The sequence below is a fragment of the Nomia melanderi genome, unplaced genomic scaffold (genome assembly GCF_051020985.1).
Source record: "Nomia melanderi isolate GNS246 unplaced genomic scaffold, iyNomMela1 scaffold0194, whole genome shotgun sequence".
NCBI classification, from domain to species: domain Eukaryota; kingdom Metazoa; phylum Arthropoda; class Insecta; order Hymenoptera; family Halictidae; genus Nomia; species Nomia melanderi.
Window position 1 is genome coordinate 32,501 of NW_027475309.1, and position 10,000 is coordinate 42,500.

Sequence of the window (10,000 nt, forward strand, 5' to 3'; positions counted from 1 at the left end):
TTACTCGATCGCGAAAAAGACTCTCGCTAGACGATCTCGCGCTCCGGTTAACTTTAACGCCCGTCCGAGAAGAATTTTCGGGGACTGGACGACCGAAGCGGATCTCGCGCGGTCTCGCGATCGACAGTGAAGAGAAGTGCAGAAGAGGAAAAGAAGACACGACAAACACACACCATGGGGCGACCGACGCGTTCGTTTCAACGCTTTCGCACAAAGTCGGCGGCGGTTATATATTTATATCATTATATTCCGGCGGACGGGACGCGACGTTCGAAAGCCTCGCCAAAGAGGAGCTCCTGCCTCTTCCTCTCTCTTTTCTACGAGAAAAGATAAACGTATTTTACGGGGATACGGAAACGTTACCACGTGGTGTCACACACGATCGTCCGTCTCTTCTCTATAGCAGAAACCGATAAAAATACACCTCCCGAAAGAGAGTATATGGTGATTCTTTTTATATATATATATATTTCGAAATACAACTGAACGTGGCGGAAGCGCACGGTGGTGGTCCAGCGAGGACACGCGACGACGGGGAATAAGAACTATTCGACCCGTTACGAATACGCATGCTCGTCCCGCACGATTTTAACACACACCGTGTTTTTCTCCAGTCGTCAAAGCGTTCGTGCGTCGAATTCGAAAAATAAAAAAAAAAGAAAAACACCTTTTCTCTCTCTCGGGGTAAAAGAGTCGATGTGTATTGTGTATAAAGGTTCTGCGAGAAGTCTCGTTTTGACGTGTGTTCCGCCGATAACGACGATCCTCCGAAACGGGGATACAGAAACGTTACACCTCACAACACGATCTCCGTCTCTTCTCTATAGCAGAAACCGATAAAAATACACCTCCCGAAAGAGAGTATATGGTGATTCTTTTTATATATATATATTTCGAAATTCAACTGAACGTGGCGGAAGCGCACGGTGGTGGTCCAGCGAGGACACGCGACGACGGGGAATAAGAACTATTCGACCCGTTACGAATACGCATGCTCGTCCCGCACGATTTTAACACACACCGTGTTTTTCTCCAGTCGTCAAAGCGTTCGTGCGTCGAATTCGAAAAATAAAAAAAAGAAATACACCTTTTCTCTCTCTCTCGGGGTAAAAAGAGTCGATGTGTATTGTGTATAAAGGTTCTGCTGCGAGAAGTCTCGTTTTGCCGTGTGTTTCGGTAACGACGATCCTCCGAAACGTACATCTCATTCGTAAGAGAGGAAGAAAACAATCTCCCTGGGGCCAGTCGGTAATATACCGACATACGACGTGTCGTGCACATCCGTCTCACGCACGGTATACAAAATATGAATAAAACGTGTGTAGTCTCTCTCTCTCTCGACTTCTTAATATTTTCTTTCACCTCTGACGCATCATTTCAGGTGACGTCGGGAGCGCGGGAAAAAAAATTTTTCTAAACACACGAAACCGTTCATCTCACGAACAGCCGAAAAAGTTGTCGCTCAGATCCATATCGCAGTGGAGCGGTATCCGCGGGCGGTCGTAATTGAACGACGCACGACGCCGCGAACACTCACGCGAGTCCATACAAACGATTCCGATCGTTTTGCAACAACTAGAACGTACACTGTCCGTGAAATTCACAGAATTTTCGCGTGTCCGCGACAAACGCCGACGAGACACCCATCGTTCGCTCGTACGTAGCATCCTTCTCTTAACCCGACTCAGAAACGTTCTTTGCGCCCTTCGGTAAAAAAACGTTCGATCCGAAGAGGTGAACGACGGCGGGGATTTGACAGAGCTACGCAAGCAGTGTATGGTACGTAAACGACCCTCAGCCAGGCGTGGTCCAGGAATTGTATCCGTGGACCGCAATGTGCGTTCGAAATGTCGATGTTCATGTGTCCTGCAGTTCACACGTTGACGCGCAATTAGCTGCGTTCTTCATCGACCCACGAGCCAAGTGATCCACCGTTCAGGGTAATCGTATAAATTTTATATTTCACATATATAATTTTATTCTCATTTGTTCGACCTAATATCTCTCTTCTTTCAAAGAGAAGATAAAAGTTGATACCTGAATCTCCGACCAGCGCGCGAAGGAGATTCAGGCGTCGCCTTGGAGACGACACCGAAGCCTTTCGAGACGAAAAACGTTCAAGTAATATGTATATATTTCTCGACGTTCCGGGCGTATAGTGCATTCAAAAACCCGCGAAAGACGCAGAAGACTCGCACGCGTGGAAACGACGGGGATATATTTTGTATCCTACCCGATACTGAATCCATCGCGTGCAGTCGACCCTCGCGTTCTTCCGATCAGACGCATCTATTGTTGCGCGCATGTTTTCGCGTCGCATCGCGCGAAACGTTGCACGAATCGTACCGATCGATCGATTGAAAGCAAATAATGAAAAAAGACTTCACAGCTGGCTCTTTGCCGGTCATTCGTCCCATGTTATCTCTTGCCGCGAAATTGGCGCGCAAGAGTTGGGTGTCAGACGCGCGGCTTTAAAACGAGCTTCACGGCCGGTCCCTTCGTTACCGCTTTCGTTCTTTCTCTCGGAACGACCATGAACGAACACGACGAGCGACGCTACGGCATACACACGTCCACGGATTCGATTAAAAAAACAGACTTCACAGCTGGCTCTTTGCCGGTCATTCGTCCCATATTATCTCTTGCCGCGAAATTGGCGCGCAAGAGTTGGGTGTCAGACGCACGGCTTTAAAACGAGCTTCACGGCCGGTCCTCTCAATTCCGTGTACGGTACACGCAAGATGCGGGTTCCACTTCCAGACTACCCGGTCCCTTCTCTCTACGAGAATCGATAGTAGAAGAACGGCTCGAAAACGCGTCTCAGAGACTAGGGGAAAAGAAGCGGTATGCGAGCGAAACGAAAACGCATTATGGAAACGTCGCGAAACAATGTTCGACGGTTGCTCGGTTCCAATCGTGCGGCCGTTTCAATTTCTCGTGCGCTTCACCGTCCCTCCGTAACTCTGGCCGATCGCGTATACCGAAGAGCCGACACGCGCAAAAACCACAGGCATTGTATACTGTATATATATATGTTACAGTCACAGCCTTCGCGCGTTTTACTCTCCGACGCGGGGTTTCCACGACGAAAGAGAGACAGTTTCGTGGCGGGTGACTCGGCCGAATCGCTACGACGGGTATTTCTATTATAGAACGAATCATCGCCACCCTTTACCAGTGCCCGACGAAGGAATCACAAGGTCATCTGGAGTTTACAATGCCAGCGACGGTAATTCCAACGAAGACCCGATAAGTCAACTCATCGTTCTATTTCTCCCCGTACAGAAAAGCGAATCGACGCTAACGCACCTCGCGCAAGCACGAACGTTCTCTTCGCGTGGATCATCCCATCGTCGAAAGATGTAAAGACGCATTGGAGATCGTGGTCTCTGGCGGGCTCATTGCACGCCCCACTGCATATCTTTCCTCGAATCGAGAATGATTCGTCCACTAAGGCTGCGAAACTACGCGTCGAGGAAACTAGGGGAAAGAAGCGGGATGCGAGCGAAACGACAATACATTATGGAAACGTCGCGAAACAATGTTCGGCGGTTGCTCGTTTCCTCCTGCGGACGTTTCATTGCTCGGGCGCTTCACGTCCCTCCGTAACCTTCGCGCGATCGCGTGCCCCGGAGAGCCGGCAACCGGTGAACCACAGGCGTATAAACTATAGTCTTCTATAGCAAGCCTTCGGCGGTTACTCTCCGACGCGGGGATTCCACGACGAGAGAGAATTTCGTGGCGGGTGACATCGGTCGAAACGCTACGACGGGTATTTCTATTATAGAACGAATCATCGCCACCCTTTACCAGTGCCCGACGAAGGAATCACAAGGTCATCTGGAGTTTACAATGCCAGCGACGGTAATTCCAACGAAGACCCGATAAGTCAACTCATCGTTCTATTTCTCCCCGTACAGACAAGCGAATCAACGCTATCGCACCTCACGCATGCACGAACGTTCTCTTCGCGTGAATCGTCCCATCGTCGAAAGATATAGCCGCTTGGAGATCGTGGCCCATCAAGTTCTTCCGTAACTCCTGCGCGATCGCGTACCCCGGAGAGCAGGCAACCGGTGAACCACAGGCGTATAAACTATAGTCTTCTATAGCAAGCCTTCGCGTTTACTCTACGACGCGGGGATTCCACGACGAGAGAGATTTTCGTGGCGGGTGACACGGCCGAATCGCTACGACGGGTATTTCTATTATAGAACGAATCATCGCCACCCTTTACCAGTGCCCGACGAAGGAATCACAAGGTCATCTGGAGTTTACAATGCCAGCGACGGTAATTCCAACGAAGACCCGATAAGTCAACTCATCGTTCTATTTCTCCCCGTACAGAAAAGCGAATCGGCGCTATCGCACCTCACGCAAGCAGGAATGATCTCTTCGCGTGGATCGTCCCATCGTCGAAAGATGTAAGACGTACAGAAATCGTGGTCCATCACGATTATTCGTAACTCTCCGAGTCGCGTATCTGAGAGTAGGACAAACGGAGAACCACAGGCATAAATAATACTATATGTTTCTTATATAGTTAGCCTTCGCGTTTTACTCTCCGACATGGGGATTCCACGACGAGAGAGAGTTTCGTGGCGGGTGTCTCGGCCGAATCGCTACGACGGGTATTTCTATTATAGAACGAATCATCGCCACCCTTTACCAGTGCCCGACGAAGGAATCACAAGGTCATCTGGAGTTTACAATGCCAGCGACGGTAATTCCAACGAAGACCCGATAAGTCAACTCATCGTTCTATTTCTCCCCGTACAGAAAAGCGAATCGACGCTATCGCACCTCGCGCGAGCACGTAACTACTCTTCGCGTGGATCGTCCCATCGTCGAAAGATGTAAGACGCACGGAAATCGTGGCCCATCAACGTTTTTTTGTAACTCTGCCGATCGCGTATCACAGAGCCGAGACGCACATACCACAGGCGTATAATACCGTTTTCTTTCGTATGGTAAGCCTTCGCGTTTACTCTTCGGCGCGGGGTTTCCACGTCGAGAGAGACATTCGTGGCGGGTGACATCGGTCGAAACGCTACGACGGGTATTACTATTATAGAACGAATCATCGCCACCCTTTACCAGTGCCCGACGAAGGAATCACAAGGTCATCTGGAGTTTACAATGCCAGCGACGGTAATTCCAACGAAGACCCGATAAGTCAACTCAACGTTCTATTTCTCCCCGTACAGAAAAGCGAATCGACGCTGTTGCACCTCACGCAAGCACGAACGTTCTCTTCGCGTGGATCGTCCCATCGTCGAAAGATGTAAGACGCACGGAAATCGTGGCACATCACGTGTTTTCGGAACTCTGTCGACCGCGTATCTCAGAGACGACGCGCGCGAACCACTGGCATATACTATTATATATCGCGTTTTACCCTCCGACGCGGGGATTCCACGACGAGAGAGAGTTTCGTGAGCGGGTTGACTCGGAAGAAACGCTACGACGGGTATTTCTATTATAGAACGCATCATCGCCACCCTTTACCAGTGCCCGACGAAGGAATCACAAGGTCATCTGGAGTTTACAATGCCAGCGACGGTAATTCCAACGAAGACCCGATAAGTCAACTCAACGTTCTATTTCTCCCCGTACAGAAAAGCGAATCGACGCAATCGCACCATACGCGTGCACGTAAACAACTCTTCGCGTGGATCGTCCCATCGTCGAGAGACGTAAGTTTTCATAGTATGAATTCGCGTTTTACTCTCCGACGCGGGGATTCCACGACGAGAGAGAGTTTCGTGAGCGGGTTGACTCGGAAGAAACGCTACGACGGGTATTTCTATTATAGAACGCATCATCGCCACCCTTTACCAGTGCCCGACGAAGGAATCACAAGGTCATCTGGAGTTTACAATGCCAGCGACGGTAATTCCAACGAAGACCCGATAAGTCAACTCAACGTTCTATTTCTCCCCGTACAGAAAAGCGAATCGACGCAATCGCACCATACGCGTGCACGTAAACAACTCTTCGCGTGGATCGTCCCATCGTCGAGAGACGTAAGTTTTCATAGTATGAATTCGCGTTTTACTCTCCGACGCGGGGATTCCACGACGAGAGAGAGTTTCGTGAGCGGGTTGACTCGGAAGAAACGCTACGACGGGTATTTCTATTATAGAACGCATCATCGCCACCCTTTACCAGTGCCCGACGAAGGAATCACAAGGTCATCTGGAGTTTACAATGCCAGCGACGGTAATTCCAACGAAGACCCGATAAGTCAACTCAACGTTCTATTACTCCCCGTACAGAAAAGCGAATCGACGCAATCGCACCATACGCGTGCACGTAACAACTCTTCGCGTGGATCGTCCCATCGTCGAGAGACGTAAGTTTCATAGTAAGCCTTCGGCGTTTTACTCTCCGACGCGGGGATTCCACGACGAGAGAGAGAGTTTCGTGAGCGGGTTGACTCGGAAGAAACGCTACGACGGGTATTTCTATTATAGAACGCATCATCGCCACCCTTTACCAGTGCCCGACGAAGGAATCACAAGGTCATCTGGAGTTTACAATGCCAGCGACGGTAATTCCAACGAAGACCCGATAAGTCAACTCAACGTTCTATTTCTCCCCGTACAGAAAAGCGAATCGACGCAATCGCACCATACGCGTACACGTAAACAACTCTTCGCGTGGATCGTCCCATCGTCGAGAGACGTAAGTTTTCATAGTATGAATTCGCGTTTTACTCTCCGACGCGGGGATTCCACGACGAGAGAGAGTTTCGTGAGCGGGTTGACTCGGAAGAAACGCTACGACGGGTATTTCTATTATAGAACGCATCATCGCCACCCTTTACCAGTGCCCGACGAAGGAATCACAAGGTCATCTGGAGTTTACAATGCCAGCGACGGTAATTCCAACGAAGACCCGATAAGTCAACTCAACGTTCTATTTCTCCCCGTACAGAAAAGCGAATCGACGCAATCGCACCATACGCGTGCACGTAAACAACTCTTCGCGTGGATCGTCCCATCGTCGAGAGACGTAAGTTTTCATAGTATGAATTCGCGTTTTACTCTCCGACGCGGGGATTCCACGACGAGAGAGAGTTTCGTGAGCGGGTTGACTCGGAAGAAACGCTACGACGGGTATTTCTATTATAGAACGCATCATCGCCACCCTTTACCAGTGCCCGACGAAGGAATCACAAGGTCATCTGGAGTTTACAATGCCAGCGACGGTAATTCCAACGAAGACCCGATAAGTCAACTCAACGTTCTATTTCTCCCCGTACAGAAAAGCGAATCGACGCAATCGCACCATACGCGTGCACGTAAACAACTCTTCGCGTGGATCGTCCCATCGTCGAGAGACGTAAGTTTTCATAGTATGAATTCGCGTTTTACTCTCCGACGCGGGGATTCCACGACGAGAGAGAGTTTCGTGAGCGGGTTGACTCGGAAGAAACGCTACGACGGGTATTTCTATTATAGAACGCATCATCGCCACCCTTTACCAGTGCCCGACGAAGGAATCACAAGGTCATCTGGAGTTTACAATGCCAGCGACGGTAATTCCAACGAAGACCCGATAAGTCAACTCAACGTTCTATTACTCCCCGTACAGAAAAGCGAATCGACGCAATCGCACCATACGCGTGCACGTAACAACTCTTCGCGTGGATCGTCCCATCGTCGAGAGACGTAAGTTTCATAGTAAGCCTTCGGCGTTTTACTCTCCGACGCGGGGATTCCACGACGAGAGAGAGAGTTTCGTGAGCGGGTTGACTCGGAAGAAACGCTACGACGGGTATTTCTATTATAGAACGCATCATCGCCACCCTTTACCAGTGCCCGACGAAGGAATCACAAGGTCATCTGGAGTTTACAATGCCAGCGACGGTAATTCCAACGAAGACCCGATAAGTCAACTCAACGTTCTATTTCTCCCCGTACAGAAAAGCGAATCGACGCAATCGCACCATACGCGTACACGTAAACAACTCTTCGCGTGGATCGTCCCATCGTCGAGAGACGTAAGTTTTCATAGTATGAATTCGCGTTTTACTCTCCGACGCGGGGATTCCACGACGAGAGAGAGTTTCGTGAGCGGGTTGACTCGGAAGAAACGCTACGACGGGTATTTCTATTATAGAACGCATCATCGCCACCCTTTACCAGTGCCCGACGAAGGAATCACAAGGTCATCTGGAGTTTACAATGCCAGCGACGGTAATTCCAACGAAGACCCGATAAGTCAACTCAACGTTCTATTTCTCCCCGTACAGAAAAGCGAATCGACGCAATCGCACCATACGCGTGCACGTAAACAACTCTTCGCGTGGATCGTCCCATCGTCGAGAGACGTAAGTTTTCATAGTATGAATTCGCGTTTTACTCTCCGACGCGGGGATTCCACGACGAGAGAGAGTTTCGTGAGCGGGTTGACTCGGAAGAAACGCTACGACGGGTATTTCTATTATAGAACGCATCATCGCCACCCTTTACCAGTGCCCGACGAAGGAATCACAAGGTCATCTGGAGTTTACAATGCCAGCGACGGTAATTCCAACGAAGACCCGATAAGTCAACTCAACGTTCTATTACTCCCCGTACAGAAAAGCGAATCGACGCAATCGCACCATACGCGTGCACGTAACAACTCTTCGCGTGGATCGTCCCATCGTCGAGAGACGTAAGTTTCCATACTATGAATTCGCGTTTTACTCTCCGACGCGGGGATTCCACGACGAGAGAGTGTTTCGTGAGCGGGTTGACTCGGAAGAAACGCTACGACGGGTATTTCTATTATAGAACGCATCATCGCCACCCTTTACCAGTGCCCGACGAAGGAATCACAAGGTCATCTGGAGTTTACAATGCCAGCGACGGTAATTCCAACGAAGACCCGATAAGTCAACTCAACGTTCTATTGCTCCCCGTACAGAAAAGCGAATCGACGCAATCGCACCATACGCGTGCACGTAACAACTCTTCGCGTGGATCGTCCCATCGTCGAGAGACGTAAGTTTCATAAGTAAGCCTTCGGCGTTTTATTCTCCGACGCGGGGATTCCACGACGAGAGAGTGTTTCGTGGCGGGTGACTAGGCCGAAACGCTACGACGGGTATTTCTATTATAGAACGAATCATCGCCACCCTTTACCAGTGCCCGACGAAGGAATCACAAGGTCATCTGGAGTTTACAATGCCAGCGACGGTAATTCCAACGAAGACCCGATAAGTCAGCTCATCGTTCTATTTCTCCCCGTACAGAAAGGCGAATCGACGCTATCGCACCTCGCGCGAGCACGTAACAACTCTTCGCGTGGATCGTCCCATCGTCGAGAGACGTAAGACGCACGGAAATCGTGGTTCATCGCGTCTTTTCCTACTCTCTTGAATCGCAATTTCGTATAGAGCCTACACACGCGAACCACCGGCATATACTATTTCTTCTCTCATAGTAAGCCTTCGCGCGTTTTACTCTCCGATGCGGGGATTCCACGACGAGAGAGTGTTTCGTGGCGGGTGTCTCGGCCGAATCGCTACGACGGGTATTTCTATTATAGAACGAATCATCGCCACCCTTTACCAGTGCCCGACGAAGGAATCACAAGGTCATCTGGAGTTTACAATGCCAGCGACGGTAATTCCAACGAAGACCCGATAAGTCAACTCATCGTTCTATTTCTCCCGTACAGAAAAGCGAATCGACGCTATCGCACCTCGCGCGAGCACGAAACAACTCTTCGCGTGGATCGTCCCATCGTCGAAAGATGTAAGACGCACGAAATCGTGGTTCGGCGGGCTCTATGCGCCTTGTTCAAAGTAAAAAAAAAAATTTCGACGGACGGGAGAAGTGTATTTCTCCGCGCGTAAGCCGTTCGAAATTTCCGACGGACGGGAGATGAACTCTCCGCGCGTAAGCCCGTCTAGTCATACAGCAGAGCAGGTATCGAGATACCTCTCTGTGCATGATCGTTCAAGTATTTTTCACGAGGAAGCGTTGTTGCACGTTTATCGCTC

At 50.0% G+C, this 10,000-nt stretch overlaps 1 non-coding gene across 1 annotated transcript; it reads right to left on the reverse strand.

The window, feature by feature from the left end:
* Positions 1 to 1,788: 1,788 nt before the first annotated feature.
* LOC143175805 (5.8S ribosomal RNA) lies at positions 1,789 to 1,943 on the reverse strand. The gene has a single exon (XR_013000478.1). It is a non-coding gene; the product is annotated as a 5.8S ribosomal RNA (ribosomal RNA).
* Positions 1,944 to 10,000: the final 8,057 nt, after the last annotated feature.